The 17,376-nt window shown below is 42.1% G+C and overlaps 1 long non-coding RNA gene across 1 annotated transcript in view; it reads left to right on the top strand.

Moving 5' to 3' along the window:
• Nucleotides 1-17,376, top strand: part of LOC132366581 (uncharacterized) — a 52,337-nt gene that overhangs the window by 12,391 nt on the left and 22,570 nt on the right. The window contains exon 2 of the long non-coding RNA XR_009503470.1: nucleotides 14,357-14,454. This is a non-coding gene — a long non-coding RNA (uncharacterized LOC132366581). The remainder of the gene's footprint in view (nucleotides 1-14,356; nucleotides 14,455-17,376) is intronic.

The following is a 17,376-nucleotide window of genomic DNA, read 5'->3' as shown; positions in this document are numbered from 1 at the left end:
AAAAAGAGAAAAAGGAAAAAAAATGTATGCATATATAAGAAAAAAAAAGGAAGAGAGCCACCAAATCAATAAAGAAATCCACCAATGATAATAAACTCCTAATACTAAACTAAGACAAACATAAAACCAGAAACAAATTAGATGCAGAAAGCAAACCCCAAGTCTACAGTTGCTCCCAAAGTCCACCGCCTCAATTTTGGGATGACTTGTTTTCTATTCAGGTATTCCAGAGATGCAGGGTACATCAGGTTGATTGTCGAGGTTTAATACGCCTCTCCTGAGGTTGCTGGGAAAAATTTCCCTTTCTCTACTTTGTTCGCACAGCTCCTGGGGTTCATCTTTAGATTTGGTCCCTCCTCTGCATGTAGGTTGCCTGCGGATGTCTGTTCTTTGCTCAGACAGGACGGGGTTAAAGTAGCAGCTGATTAGGGGGCTCTGGATCACTCAGTCCAGGGGGGAGGGAGGGCTACGTAATGCGGGGCAAGCCTGCGGTGGCAGAGGCCAGCATGAGGTTACAACAGCCTGAGGAGCACCATGTGTTCTCCCGGGGAATTTTTCTCTGGATCACGGGACCCTGGCAGTGGCAGGCTGCACAGGCTCCTGGGAGGGGAGGTGTGGAGAGTGACCTGTGCTTGCACACAGGCTTCTTGGTGGCTGCAGCAGCAGCCTTAGCATTTCATGCCCGTCTCTGGGGTCCGCGGTGATAGCCGCGGTTTGCACCCATTTCTGGAGCTCATTTAGGCGGTGCTCTGAAGCCGCTCTCCTTTGTGCACCTGGAAAAAATGGTCTCTTGCCTCTTAGGCAGCTCCAGACTTTTTCCCGGACTCCCTCCTGGCTAGCTGTGGTGCACTAGCCCTCTTCAGGCTGTGTTCACGGCGCCAACCCCAGTCCTCTCCCTGGGATCTGACCTCCGAAGCCCAAGCCTCAGCTCCCAGCCCCCACCTGCCCTGGTGGGTGAGCAGACAAGCCTCTCAGGCTGGTGAGTGCTGACTGGCACCAATCCTCTGTGTGGGAATCTCTCTGCTTTGCCCTCTGCACCCCTGTTGCTGTGCTCTCCTCCGTGGCTTCAAAGCTTCCCCCCCACCGCCACCCCCATCTCCACCAGTGAAGGGGCTTCCTAATGTGTGGAAACTTTTCCTCCTTCACAGCTCCCTCCCAGATGTGCAGGTCCTGTCCCTATTCTTTTGTCTCTGTTTTTTCTTTTTTCTTTTGCCCTACCAGGTACATGGGGAGTTTCTTGCCTTTTGGGAATTCTGAGGTCTTCTGCCCACGTTCAGTAGGTGTTGTGTAGGAGTTGTTCCACGTGTAGATGTATTTCTGATGTATTTGTGGGGAGGAAGGTGATCTCCACATCTTACTCCTCTGCCATCTTGAAGGTCTCCAGGTGCGTATTACTATTATCCCTGCTTTATAGATAGGAAAAACCTAAGTCACAGGGCATTTACGTCATGTTCAAGATCACACAAAGTGACAAAGTGGGGATTTGAACCTGGGAAGCCTGGTTCTAGACTTATTGCTGGTAACTACCGCATCACCTCTGATAATAACAAGAATACACACATATATTTTCCAATGGGTCATACAATGAGATCAAGGCCAAGTGAATGGTCTCTATTCATATGCAATCCATTTTTTAAAAAAAAATATTTATTTATTTATGGCTGCTTTGGGTCTTCATTGCTCTGTGTGTGCAATCCATTTCTTTCCTCACTTGCTGTGGGCATCTGGAGGGGTTGTGTCTTACTTACCCCCAAATCCCCAGAATCTAGCTCAGCCCTTGATCTATGAATGGATCCCCCTCAGTGACCTTGTCAGTTACCCTAGTCTTTGCTGATGATGCTAATAAAGTATTGTTCTGCTTGGGAACACCACCTGGATAGAAGTCTTTGTAGATTAAGCTTTGAATTCAGTGCTCCTTGTATAAAACTTGTAGAAATTTCATGAGCTCAGGCCTCCTTCAGGATGGAAGCCACCCAGTTGAGCATCTGGAAAATGTCATTTTCTATTAGTACTTCTTAAAATTCCTGGAGCTGACTGATGGTAGCTTTTCAGTCTTGAAATGAAACTTAGTGATAGCCTACAAGAGAGGAAACGGGTCCAAAGATGTGATGTTATTTTCTGGAGGTTACTCAGACAGTAGAGGGTAGATTCCAGACTGTAAACCAAGACTCCCACACTGTCCAGGGTACCTTTCAACTTGCATATAGAAGGAGAGTTTGGAGTATTACAGATTTTACAATATGGGCTTTGCTTATATGTCCCATAACATTTGGATTAAAGCTGAAAAATTCAAACAAGTATTCATATATTGCTTTTTTAAGAAATGGCAACTGTAGCTTTAAAAGGCTTTTTTAAACAATGAACATTTTTGAACTTACATGAAGACATTTGCTCATGGACGATAAAACTGTGGAAGTATTACTTAAGGCACTCAATGAGATCTTAGTGAATGTTCTGTACAATTAGTATTTTGTTTTGCATACCATAAATCAAGTAAATTTCTACAAAATATTAAAGACATCCAAAACATTCTGAAGTGTATCATTTGTGGAAATTTTTAAGCATCCGTGAAACAAACTAGACAGACTCGAATGATTCTACTAGTGGAAACCTTAGAAAAACGGTTTGAATCAAGGTTTGAATCAAGATCCAGTAAAATATTACTTTAACAGATAAGCCATTTGTGAAATTGGATTTTCAAACAAATGACTTATCCATATTTTGAAATGAGTGGCTTACAGTTTTGCTTGAAAAGGAAGAAATTCGTGAATTTAGGGGAAAGATATTTTCCTATCAACTATATTAATAGTGGTCAAAGATAATGATTATCAATTAATCAATGTCAGACAATTACTCGATAAATGACCCAGATACACTCTGTTGCTCTTTCCTCAGAACTATCTCTGTCTTTTCCAGAGGTTTCTAGTATGGCAATAGTCTCACCCTGAAAGAGTAAGTAGCTTGTGAGCTACAATGGGCAGGGACCCTGCCTCTTTCTCTTTATCTTTTAAACAGAAAAGTTGGGTTATTCAGTGTCACATATGGAATGATTGGCAGATTCAGGATTAGGACTCAGCTCTTGTGACTCCAAATTCTGCGGAAATGAATGGGGATCAAACAAATGAGAAAATCAAAGACTATTTTTTTCTGAACTTGCTCTAGCAAAGGAGTCAGCCACTATGACTTACATTTAGGCAGAGACTTAAAGACAGGCAGAGGAATAGAAAAACTTTATTGTGGAAAAAAGGGAAGGCTTCATATGTGTCCCGATTGGAGGCTGCAGCATGAGGAAATTGTCCGGGTAACTAGAAGAAGGACATCCTATGTGATTGGTTAGGGATGCAGATTTAACTGTCTCTGGTTCATCCTAAAGTCAGAAACGGGGACAAAAGTTAGGAAAGCTGTCAGTTATTAATCAAGTCCTAGCTGTTTTGGGTTGATTACTATAGGACTTATTGTTTGGCTTCCTGGACGAGTTGCCAGAGGTAGTGGTCTGACTTCCTACAAGCCTGACTTACAGGTAGCAGGTTGACTTCCTGAGCTGGTTACTGTTGGTAATGGATTGGTTTCTTGGGCTGGTTGCTGTAGACTGTGGGTCAGAATTCATATGGGTTCGTGTGGTCATTTTTTATGTGGTCTGGCCAGTATTTACTTGTATACTCAGTCTGTCAGTTCAGTTCTCTTCCTTCTAAATTAGGGGTAGCAGACTTTCTGTTAAGGGCCAGACGGAAAGTATTTTCAGTTCTATGAGCCCTGCAGTCTCTGTTGAAATTACTCAACTCTGACATTTTAGCACAAAAGCAGACACAGACAATATGTAAACAAATGGATTTGGCTGTGTTCCTACAAAACTTTATTTACAAAAACAGACAGTATGCTTGATTTGGCCCTAGGGCTGTAGTTCGCCAATCCCTGTTCTACAGTGAAGAGTTTGCATAAAATCAACAAATGTGTAAATAAGAGCTGTCTCTTGTGTTGTGACTCATTTCCTTTAGGCTGATTTTCATACTATTGAAATTATGATCATTGTGGTCTATATTCTGAGTGATGTCATAATCAAGAAGCATAGTTCAACAACCAAAAATTTTTTTTAAATTCCATTATTTTTTCCTTCTTGTCAAAGGACATTATATGGTACCCATTTAATAACTAAAGTGATCCTTCTTATAATGTTATTTTCCTTCTGTCTCATTCTTCCATGGCCCAAACTCCATTTTCAGAAGCTCTTATTTGTCAAAACCCACAAAGAAACCCTCTGTCAAGCACAGTGAATCAGCACAGTGAACCATCTTTTTCTGTATATGTCACATGACAGACAAAATTAGGTGAGGGAACATTGTTAAATTGGCAAAGATGGTCTGTCCTTAGTCTGGCCCCCTCATGTTTGCAACATAGCTGCTATAGTTCCAGGCATCACAAATAGACAGAAAAGTATCCAGAGGAAGTAGCAGCCATTTCTTTCTGCATCCCTTTATTAATAAAAACCCTCTCCCACAAGCTTCCTGGCAAACTCATCCTCATGTCTCATTCACCCAATTGCATCACAAGCTCATGCCTAAGTCCCCATTGGTAAGGAAAATGGGACCACCAGGACCATCTTCGATTAAGCAGTAGTTACCTGCTGAGGTTGGGGGTACATCCTGCCTCCTCTGTCGCACATGGCCTTCAGAGAAGGGTGGATGAATGAGTGCAGTTGAGGTTCTGTAGGAAGGATGAGGGAGAGGGGGTCAGTATTGAGAAGGCAACAAGCTGTATCTTCAGCAAGAGGCAAAGAGAGAGAACAATTGTTGCAGAGAAAAGGCAGCAGGAGAAAAGAGAGGATCTGTGAGGAGTCCATCTCTAAGTTTTTAGCATCCCTCAAAGTAGTAACAGTCAAGCCTTCCTCTTCGTGGCAGACAGAAGGCTTGGATTAATTGACAGAGTTGTCTGCCATCTTCCCCTGAACACATCATATATCAGGCAAGAGCAGGTAACAACAACAGTGTCAAATTGGCAAAGGTAGTCTTTCTTCTCTCCAGCCCAATTTTGATGTCTGCTTTCACTCTTTCTATAAATCTCACCCTCTTGTGCATTGAGTACCTTGCACACTTGAGCAGAAGGAACTCTGTACATGGAGATGGAAAGACCTGGGCATGAACCTGGCTCTGCCACTTCCTAGTCTGTGACCTCGGGTGAGTTACTCAATGTGATGAATATCAGTTACCCTGTCTGTAATGTGGGAAGATGGCATCCTTTCTTACTCATGCAGTTGTTGTGAGGACTAAATGAAATTATTTTCCGGTGCCTATGGTGCATAGGTGCTAATTAAATATTTTGTTTTTTCTTTGGATTAATCAAACTCATTTGCTCATTGTTCCCTGAAGCCACATGTTTGTTTTATAATATTCTAACTTCACATGCCATTTCTTCTTAATCCCCCCACCCTCCCCCATTACAATGCCTTTCCCTTTCTTCTCCACCTTGGATCTTACCTGCTGTCTGAAATCTGGCTTGACTCCATCTTGCTTGTGAAGCCCTCTTCTCCATTCCAGACACAGGGCACCATTCTCTGAAGGAGCCATCAGAGGCCTGTGGGATTGAGGGCATCACTGGGAAAGCCCTCAGAGAATCAGATGAGGGAGCTCCAGAAGGTCAGCACTGTCTAGGGGATAAGTGGTCCTCAGGATTATCAGAAAGTAGAACCGCGTGGCTGCCAGGTCTGGGATCAGGGGCTACGTAAAACAATGGAGTAGGACTCCAGGGATAAACAGAGAGAAAAGTTATACTGGGAACCTTTAGTTGGAGTCCTGGTCCTTCCACATGTCACTTTTTTTTTTTAATGGATGCGTTATATATGTTATTTGAGCATCAGTTTTCTCATCTTCAAAATGAAGTCCATACCTACCTTTTCATTCCTCTTATCCTCCATGAGAATATTAACTCCAAGAGGCAGGGACTGTATTTATTTTCAACTTACCTATTACATCCAGCTCATAGTATATTACCTGGCACCCAGTAGGCACAATACATACTTGTTGAAAACTAAAATAAGTATAAAATAAGACAGCATAGATGTTAATGTCTGTAAACTTGAGGTATGACACAAATGGAATACATTTTGTTCTCACCACCTCCAATATTAGCATCCATCTCTATGCCCAGTAGGTATGCAGTTTGTGTTGGCTGATAGGCCATACATCCTCTATGCAATGTAGAGCATACTGTGAGGCTGTTTAAATAAAAATTTGGAATCTTTCAAAGTGGGAGAACACCTGTCCTGTGCCAGACCATACCTCTAAATCTTGCCTTCAGGTTGTCTAATGTCTAATGCAGGTAGGTAACATGCATGCCTCTTACCTGCCTCCTTTGCACTCAGGGAAGACATTGCTAATTGATCATGATGCTTTCCCTCTGAGTCTGGATGTAGCTTCCACATTCTTTTAAAACTATTTTTACAGGCAGCTGCTACCAACTGATCAGAGTTGATCAGAAGTCAACTTAACTTGAAGTCTATCTGCTATCCCTGGTCTTAATTGAAGAGAACTCTCTTTTTTGCTTGTTTATTTTCCTGAAGATCTCCATTGACAGAATCTCCACCATCTCCTTTTGTCGACCATTTATTTGTTTTCTTCTTTTGCCATCAGAAAGTTCTCATATCCAAATACAGTCTCTCCTGCTATAAAAATAAAGCTGTCCTGGGAATTCCCTGGGGACACGGATTCATGTTCGATCACAGGTAGGGGAACTAAGAACCCGTAGGCCGCATGGCACAGCCAGAAAAAAATAGCTGTCCTATCCTTCAACCCAAACAAACATCTCAAAGAAATGTGATTTGGCTTTGCTTCTAGGAAATAAGAGAAATATCAAAGGGGGAATGAATCAATCCATCTCAGTAATTACTGTGAAATTTATTAGAATCAAGCCCCTCCCCATACAAAGGCCGCACCTAGAACACCAGATTCAACTGCCCCTTTTCTGTAACATGCTGCACTTAGCCACATTTTTTATCTTTTAAAGCACTTTACAAACACATCTTAATTGATTTATTGCCCTGAAACCAGTTCAGAACACAGCAACAAGAGTGATTAAAAGACCAGAAGAACTGATTTATGATGAAAGATTAAGAATGGAATATGATCTGAAACTTGACCAAATAAAGATCCACGGGCAGACATCTCAGCCGCCTATAGTTACCCGGCGGAGTATGAACTCCAAAGCGAGAGACGAATTATTTCATTCTGCCATTAAGGGTTTCAAAAGAGAAAGCTGATTTTTCTTTTTTAAACGAAGAAAAATTTAAGCAGATTGATTCTTTAACAGCTATGGCCTGTCCCAGAAAGCTGCAGACTCAAGGTTGCTGCAGGACCAAGGTTGAGAGCAGAGAATGACTCTCTTCTTCTGTCAGGCATAAAACCAAAGCCTCCTTCTATCCCACTGCTCCCATCCTCTTCTCTCCCACGGTCCATTGGTTTTCGCATATGATTTTGGAAGACTTTACTATCTTTGTGTCTCTGGGAATAAACTGTGAATACGTGACACTCAACCTAAGGAAAATTACAATATGATCTTCTGCGGAGGATGCTTCCCATCAAAAAGAATGTTTATTGATTATAGGTATGAAAATGGGCATTTATGTGATGACATCTTCCAGGTTTTTGGCAAGCAACTCTTCTCAGGTTTGTAGAAAATGTGTGCTAATAAAGTCAACAAAATAGCTCATGGATTCTTTATGTGTCAAAACTAACTTTTGCTTAATTTATTATTTTAAGAATGCATTTATCTCAGCTAAAGGTAAATAACGTTTCTTAGCTTCAAATGATTCATTAATTTATAAATGCGTTCACCTAAAAAGCATTAAATGAGTATTTACTATGCACAATTTATGATTCAGCCAACTTGGGGTGAGAGAAATGTTTTGAAGAAATTAAAGGCATGACCCCTGTCTGCAAGGAACTAATTTAGAGACTAAAGGGGCAAGGAGTCCCAAACTCTTCCTGAGTGCCTTCTGTGGGGCTGAATTCTTCTCATTGGTGACTGAGGCCTGGGACTCTGGCCAGGGTGAAGTTTCGGGAATTGGGCCTGTGTGGGGAATTGTCCTGCCTATTTTTGCCAGATATAGCCAAGTGGAAATCAATGATACCGACCCAGGAGAAGTTGAACTTAAGAACCACTGGAAAAATGAACACTTTCAAATCCCAAAGCATAGTGTCTGCAAAAAGGGTTAGTTTGATGGAGTAAACAGGTTCAAAAGATGTGTGGATCCAGAAGGGAACCTGAGGACTTACAGGCAGAGGAGGGAGTCTCTGAAACGGAGTTGTGGTCATAGTGATAAGTGGAAGGTTGCTAAGGGGGATGCAAGGGGGTGGGGAGACAGACAGGTAAACAATTGATTTAGGAGCAAAGGCTCAGAGCTGCCATCTCGCACAATGTGAGGGAGTCCCCTTCTTACAGTGTTTGATGTGAATGGTGTCTCTGGAGTTGGGAAAGCAGAAACACTGAAGACATTATGACAGAGTTACAGGGGTGCAGAGGAGGAGACATGATTTTTTCAGAAGTGTTTGGGAAGAGTCTTGGAGGACATGACATCTAAGCTAATTCATGATGAATTAACTAGGAGAAGAGAGAGTGAAACAAATTTCAGACACAGGACAAAGCAGCTGCAAATGTAAGGGGGTCTGGGAGAGCATGCATTGTCCTGAGCATGTTCTGTAGGACTGCAGAAGGGAACACTTGGGGGTATAAGTAGGAGTGGTACAGAGAAGGCAGGGGAGAGGTAAATTACTCTATGGAGATCCTCGAACAGCAATGTTGGAGTGCAGACATCATTCCCCAGGCATGGGGAAGTCATTGCAGAATTACAAATAGGAAGCTATTTGATCAGAGAATGATTGAGAAAGCTCGTACTGTCCAAGGTATAGAGGGTGGAAGTGAGGTGAGACCAGCAGTGGGGGACCAGTTAAGAGACTGTTGAAATAGTCCAGGCAAGAAGCAATGAGGGTCTGAACAATGTCACTGTAGTGGGAGGAAGAAGCAGCAGGGACAAGACCTCATGGCTCTTTCCCTCATACTTTTGCCTACGTCTGCTTCTTTTCTGATGAATCAGGTTGGATGTCTTTCACATTTATGCTGTCGAGGTCACTGCTGGCTAGTACATGGAAATACCTGGAAATGTTTTATTTTTAACTTGCTTGGGCACAGAGGCTGACAAATATGTAGAACAACAGAACCTGGCATGTCCTTCATCATCTGGCAAAATGACTGCCTTATTAATAGCTGGAGCCAGTTCATAAGCCTTTACCGCATTTCTAACAAACAATTTTCCTTTCTCTGGGATTGATAAATTTGATAAAAATTTGGAGTAGTGTGGAAAGGTTATGTGGAGCATATCCCACAGGTTGAGAACCAGATGGATTTTAAGTCATAGACTCTAATAATGTGTGATATTATAGGGAGCGAGACAGAAAAAATTATTACGGCAAGTCCAAAGCACCATACCTACCACAATCTCCTGAGTTTACAGCCCTCCCACCAGATATCTAGTATATAAGATTGCAGTCCAATGCTATAAAAGGACTTATATAGTCTATTCTGAAAAACTGGTACTTCAATAATTAAGATAAGTGGAGGAACCAGGATATAAGAAAACATATAAAAAACCTTTAGAAGGTCAATGAAGCCTAGGGAAATAAAACTCAGTAGTTCAGGGACAGAAATGAAATGGAGTTTTCTTTGTTTTAGATAGAAAATTACAAGGCGCTGTTTGAGGTTATAGCTGGAGTTGGAGTAGTCCCTTGCTGGAGTGCAATTTAACAAGCCAGCTGGGAATCTGACCCCATCCGCCTAAAAGAAACGGATAACTTTTTGCTGGCTCTTCACCATGATGAAAAGTGTCCCACTAGTAAGGGAACTTCGGAGGGGATGAAAAATTTCAGTGCCTTGTTTTGGGTGGCGAATACATTGGCAAAACTGGCAAAACTGCACTATTGGCCATCTCACTTCTTCAACACTTCACCCTTTCTAGTCCAGATCCTTAAAAAAAAAAAAAAAAAAAAAAAAAGAAAGGGCTTCCCTTGTGGCGCACTGGTTGAGAATCTGCCTGCCAATGCAGGGGACACAGGTTCGAGCCCTGGTCTGGGAAGATCCCACATGCCGTGGAGCAACTAGGCCCGTGAGCCACAACTACTGAGCCTGCGTGTCTGGAGCCTGTGCTCTGCAACAAGAGAGGCCGCGATAGTGAGAGGCCCACGCACTGCGATGAAGAGTGGGCCCCGCTTGCCGCAACTAGAGAAAGCCCTCGCACAGAAACGAAGACCCAACACAGCCAAAAATAAAGAAGTAAATTAATTTTAAAAAAAAACAAACAAACACAATGATTTAAAAAAAAAAACAACAGATTGAGGATACATACTGTAAAGTGCAAGTGCTCAATCTTTGGCGCCTCTTTTGGGGTGATCACCAGGGTGACCAGTTGTCATACTTTGCCTGGAACTGAGGGGTTTCCTGGGATGTGGAACTGTCAATGTTAGAACTGGGAAAGCCTCAGGCAAACCAGGATGGTTGGTCACACAATTCTGTCTTCGGTCGTTATTGATTAATTTTGCCTGGTTTCTAACTTCATTCAATGGAGTCAGACATATGTACTTGTTTGCATCTGGCTTCCTTCATGCGACACTGTATCTGTGTGAGTTCACTCTTATTATGGCAGGTAGCAGTTCTTTTTAAAATTTTTATTGCTGATTAGTGTCCATGGTATGAATATATTGCAATTTGTCCATTTTCCTGTTGAAAGGCATTTGGGTTCAGATACTTTCCGATGAGAATAATAAACACACTGCCTAGCCCGCTTTTATTGTGAGTTTCCTCTAATTTATAGGAATTAGGAGGAAGGATAAATTATATGCACATCTATAATCAGATAGGGGTTGGTGATTATTCCATTTCCTCAACACAATTTCAGGGACTGTGCCAGGCACTAGGTAAAGAGATTAATTATTTGATTTTCATGACGACCCTACCTCGTACCATAATAAAGCCCCATTTAACAGCTGAGAAAATTGAGGTACTGAGTGGTTCAATAACCAGTATGTGCCAGAGTTAGAATTTGAACCCAAGCCATCTGGCCCCTGTGCCTGATTTCTCAACACTTCGCTCAACGTTTCTTGCAGAAATGAGCAATATCTTACTAGGATTCAGCTTTAGGTCTCCCTGAATATAATATTGCAATCTACAGGGTCTCCATAAATTTGGAAAATTGATGCTTTCCTGCCTACCCCAGGATTATAACTGATTGTAGACTCTAAAGTGATGGATACTCATAAGGAATTGAAAAATTTCTTCCAATGGTACAATGGTCCAGCCATTCTGAAACCGTGCAACTCAGATTGGGACTTGCACTCACATTCTTTTAACTGAGATCACACACCTGGTCTCAGGACTTTATGAAGCTCAGGTTCTTGATGTCTCATCGCAGAAAGAATTCAGTGAGAGATAAAGTGATAGGTGAGAAGTGGATTTATTTAGAGAGAAACACACTCCACAGAATGTGGGTCATCTTAGAAGGCGAGAGGCCTTGGGAGAAACACGCTCCACAGACAGAAAGTGGGCCACCTCAGAAGGCGAGAGCAGCCTCAGGGTATGGGGTTGTCAGTTTTTATAGGGGTGGGTAATTTCATAGGCTAATGAGTGGGAGGAGTATTCCAGCTGTTTTGGGGAAGGGATTGGGATTTCCAGGAATTGGGCCACTGCCCACTTTTGACCTTTATGGTAGGCCTTGGAACTGTCGTGGTGCCAGAGGGTGTGTCATTTACCTTGCTGATGTGTTATAGTGAGTGTATACTGAGGCTCAAGGTCTAGTGGAAGTGGACTCATCCTCCATCTTGGACCTATTTGTTTGTTTGTTTGTTTTAATTGGGGTATAGTTGTTTTACAATGTTGTGTTAGTTTCTACTGTACAGCAAAGGGAAGTTGAGTTCCCTGTGCTATACAGCAGGTTCTCATTAGTTATCTATTTTATACATATTATTTAGTGCATATATGTCAATCCCAATCTCCCAATTCATCCCACGCCTCCCTTTCCCCCCTTGGTGTCCATACGTTTGTTCTTTACATCTGTGTCTCTATTTCTGCCTTGCAAACTGGTTCATCTGTACCATTTTCTAGATCATCTTGGACCTATTTGCTTCTAATCAGTTTATGTTGTGTCCTTGGGCTACGTCATTCTTTTAAAGGTTGTGCCCTGCCCCCTTTCCTCCTGTTTCAATTTTACACTTTTAAACTAAAGATCTGCCTCACTTTTTCCCCTGTTTTTATGGCTCTCTGATGTTCCCTGAAGTTCTCTGTACTTGAAACATTATGACTGTCCTAGAGTTAAGGCGTTATGGAGTGTGTTCTGTGTTTCAAACAGTGGGATGCTCTGAAGGGCAAGACAATTACAGGAAATGGAGATCCCGATTTTCTTAGCAGAATGAAAACTACTGTTTCCTTCATCGTGCTCCTCGGAACCCTGGTAGCCCACAGACAGGAGGAAGTTTTGTCCCCAGGTCACTGGTGCCTGGGAGTCTGGAGAGAAAGGAGGTGTGAGTATTTTGTGGAATGGAGTTAATCAGCACCATCTTTAACTGAGTTGTTTTCCACCTAAGCCAAATGCTAAAGGTGAACTGAGCAGATAATAGGAATAATAGCTTTATTTCAAGGGTGAGTCATTTCTAGCCTGAGGCACTAGAGCCAGATTTCAGTTTGACTGCGTCACATTCTGGTTTAGCATAGAGATTAATTTCTGTCCTGGTGGGCTTGCGTGCTGAAATGGTTCTGTGAGATGTTTAGAGGTTTAATAATTAAAGCAGATGATGATCTGTGAATAATCAAAGTTTCAAAGGACTGTGACTTTTAAAAATGTATTTATTTATTTTTTGGCTGCACCGTGCAGCAACCAGGGATTGAACCCACACCCCCTGCACTCGGAGCACAGAGTCTTTTTTTTTTTTTTAATTTTATTTATTCATTTATTTATTTATTTATTTATGGCTGTGTTGGGTCTTCGTTTCTGTGCGAGGGCTTTCTCTAGTTGTGGCAAGCGGGGGCCACTCTTCATCGCGGTGCACGGGCCTCTCACTGTCGCGGCCTCTCTTGTTGCAGAGCACAGGCTCCAGACGCGCAGGCTCAGTAATTGTGGCTCACGGGCCCAGTTGTTCCGCGGCATGTGGGATCTTCCCAGACCAGGGCTCGAACCCGTGTCCCCTGCATTAGCAGGCAGATTCTCAACCACTGCGCCACCAGGGAAGCCCAGAGCACAGAGTCTTAACCACTGGACCACCAGAGAAGTCCCAGGACTGTGACTGTTAAACAAAGGCCTGATGAACAGTAGGCTGTGACTTAAAAAATCAACGTTCATCTCAAAAATCTTCTGAGTTCATACCTGCTTTGTCTGTTTCCCTCTCTTCTTAGCTTTCTCTTTCTTTCTTCTCTGTCTGACTCCTCTGTACTTCCTATTCCCTTCAATTTCTTCCACACTTCTCTGGCTCTCTCCTATAATCACAAATTGGCAACATTGTATAACAAAAGCATTGAACCCAAGATATTGAGGGCAACCTTTGTGTTTTGTAGTTGAGGACACTGGAACATAGGCTAGGGAAGGGATTAGAAGTAGAGTCAGAATGGAAACTTGACTTTTGTGATTCACTGATCAATATTCTTATTCAGTATTTGCCAAAAGTATTTAAAATATTGATTATTTTATCTCACGATAAAATAGTATATGGCCCTTGCAAAATATGTTTTAAACTACAGAAAACTGTAAAGAAAAAAATGAAGATCAGCTACTATCCCTTCACCCAGAGATAACCATCGGTAACAATTTGGGTATATTTCCTTCCAGTCTTTTTCCACTCAAATCAACAGAAAGTACATATATTTTAAAGAAATAGGATACTGTTATAGAGGCACATTGGACTCCTGACTTTTATGCTTAACCTCTTGTTAGCATTGTCTCATGGCATTAGATATTCTTGAAAATATCACTTTTTTCAAAATTGAAGTATAGTTAACTTATGGTGTTGCATTAGTTTCTGGTGTACAGCAAAATCATTCAGTAATAGACACACACACACACACACACACACATATACACACACATGTATACAATATGAAAAAGAATATATGTATTTGTATACATATTATTTTTCATATTCTTTTCCTTTGTAGTTTATTATAAGATATTGAATATAGTTCTCTGTGCTCTAGTAGGACCTTGTTGTTTATCTATTTTATATATAGTAGTTTGTATCTGCTAATCCCAAACTCCTAATTTATCCCTCCCCTTCCCCCTTTCCCCTTTGGTAACTGTAAATTTCTTTTCTTTTTTTTTTTTTGGCCACGCCAGGAGGTGTGAGGGACTTTAGTTCCCCAACCAGGGATTGAACCCATGCCCTCAGCAGTGAAAGCTCGGAGTCCTAACCACTGGAGTGCCTGGGAAACCCTGTAAGTTTGTTTCCTATGTCTGTGAGTCTCTGTTTTGTAAATAAGTTCATTTGTATCATATTTTAGATTCCACTTATAAGTGATATCATATGATATTTGTCTTTCTCTGACTTACTTCACTTAGTATGATAATCTCTAGGTCCATCCATGTTGCTGCAAATGGCATTATTTCATTCTTTTTTATGGTTGAGTACTATTCTATTGTACATATGTACCACATCTTTATCCATTCATCTGTCCATGGACATTTAGGTTGCTTCCATGTCTTGGCTATTGCTGCTATGAACATGGGGTGCATGTATCTTTTCAAATTATAGTTTTCTCCAGATATATACCCAGAAGTGGGATTGCTGAATCATATGGTAATTTTATTTTTAGTTTTTTAAGGAACCTCCATACTGTTCTCCATAGTGGCTATACCAATTTACCAATTCCCACCAACAGTGTAGGAAAGTTCCCTTTTCTCCACACCCTCTCCAACATTTATCATTTGTGGACTTTTTAGTGATGGCCATTCTGACCAGTATGAAGTGATGCCTCATAGTAGTTTTGATTTGTATTGAAAATATGACTTCTAATGAGAGCATGCTACTCCAATCTGTGCTGTACCATAGTTTGTATAACCATATGTGGAACTTATTGAATGAAATTCCCTGTTTTTGATTTAAAAGCAGACGAGTGAGACATTTTATAGGTCCCAAAAGGGAGGGGCGAGATCAACAATCCTAAATGAGTTGCTTTTTGTTCAAAGCTCTCAATTGATTTCTCCCTCTGTGGGTCAGAGACTCTCACAAGGGAGAAAAAGATGGTTCTGTACCTTGATCGTGTTGATTTAATTACCATGTTTGTCTAGAGACTTCCTTCACTCTCTTGTTCCCACACCAACGGAGAATCCATTTCATTCTGTGCCTTTTTCCCTTGCTACCAATGTCATAATAAAATCCAGTTGCTAGCTCCTGTTGCCTGCCTTATGAGGAGCACCCCCACTTGTCCTCCCCATGCTGGCTTTGCTCAAAATCCTTCCAAAGCAGAAAAATTACCTGCTGGGCACTTGCCAAGCATTGCCAGAAAGGGCAAAGAAAAGCTTGTTCATTGCTTGAGGATGGCACTTTACAGTTTACCAATCCTTACCTGCCCTGGGAAAGGTAGAGAGAGAATGTCTCAGAGGTCAAGGGAGACTCACTCACAATGTTGGAATCACAACCAGTTTTTGGAATTGTTTTCCATTGCAAAGATGATAGTATATATAGCACAGGCTTTGATGGCAAACAGGCCTCTGCTTGAATCACACCTTTGCTCTAACTTGTGGGACACTGAAATTCATGGAAATTACTTGTGCCTCAGTTTTCTCATCTACAACTAAGGAATAATCATAGGTCCTGACTCATAGGCTTGGGCAAGGATGAAAAAAGACATCATGCAACTGAAGAGTTCAGCACAGTGTCTGGAATGTCAAGGGGGTAACAAATGGTGGCAAAGACCATCACTTACCCTGCCCGCCTGGCTCGGTTTTTTCCATATGCAAGGTCAACGTTTATCTTCTCAATGAATCATAGAAAATGAAAATTAAAGTGATAGCCCTGAGATGATCTCTTGCATACATACATAAAATAAAGCATACTTTGGTTTAAATTGCAGAATGAGAGCCTCATTATTAGAACTTGATGAGGAGCTGGAGATCAAGTTTGGGAACATCTTACTAAAGGTATTTTGAGCAAGGCACTTAAGTTTTTCTTTCCTAGATGCTTATACGCCTACGAAGCTCTACAGTTTCTGACTTTGAGGCCTGCGTCCTGCACACTGACCTTCCTGTTTCTGAGCCCGTTTCTGGGAAGCTGCCTGACCAAGCTTCCTGTTTCCATGCGAGCTGACCGGCTGCCCTTTGGCTTTGGAACCTGGCTGGAACTGTCACATCCACTTAAGAGGATCGATGTGACCTTCATCCCACACCTGAGAGTGTTCTCTGTGAGCCAAATATGGAGGTCCCCGGTGCAGAAAATATGTTCTGTGCTGTGGAGAACAATTTAGAGTAATATCTGTTCATAAACACAGCCATTTCCTCTGAAAGTCATGCATTAGCATGCTGGCCGGCCGCTCTGCTACCCTTTCAGGCTGAACGCCAGCGAGGTGTGAATCACCTTCCAGGAGCACCTTGTGGCAATTTGCTAATTATTTTTATGATGCTAGGTCAGCAGTAAAGGTGGACTTCCTGCTCTGCTCTTTCTCCACAACTGTAAGACAGGACAGACCATTTTTCAAACGAGTTGAAGCGCCCAGCCTGCCAGGCTTGGGAGGCCCTGAACACTGGCCCAGTTGCTTCTTGTTCCTTTCTCTTTGCATTTTCTTGTTCCATGTCTGGGTTTTCATCCTCCATGGAGTTGGAAGGTGTTTTCTGGTTTCCTAGGGCTGTCGTAACAAAGCACCACAAACTAGATGGCTTAAAAGAACAGAAATTTATTGCATCACAGTTCTGGAGGCTGGAAGTTCAAGATTAAGGTGTCAGCAGGGCTGTGCTCTCTCTGAAGTCTGCAGGGGACACCCTGCTCCAGGCCTCTCTCTCAGCTTCTGTGGTTGCTGGCAATCCTTGACCTTCACTGGCTTGTGGATGCACTGCTCCAACCTCTGCCTCCGTTGTCACATGGTGTTTTCTTTGTGTGCGTGTGTCTCCTCTTCTTATTAGGGCACAGTTTCCAAATAAGGTCACAATGTAAGGTACTGGGGGTAGGATTCCAACATATTATTTTGGGGTGGCCACAATTAAAATTATAACAGAAGGTAACAAAGGGTGCTTCATTTATGAAAGCTTGGGGCCTTATTCCTAACTATTTAATCAAGGAAATAAGTAGTTCTGGTTAGGAGCTGCTTTAAGTGTTTACCTTGCAGGTGGGAAGAGGGAGCCCAGCTCCAAGCTTATATTAGTTG

This window comes from Balaenoptera ricei, chromosome 5, assembly GCF_028023285.1.
Source record: "Balaenoptera ricei isolate mBalRic1 chromosome 5, mBalRic1.hap2, whole genome shotgun sequence".
NCBI lineage: Eukaryota > Metazoa > Chordata > Mammalia > Artiodactyla > Balaenopteridae > Balaenoptera > Balaenoptera ricei.
This window is presented reverse-complemented; position numbering and strand designations above follow the sequence as displayed.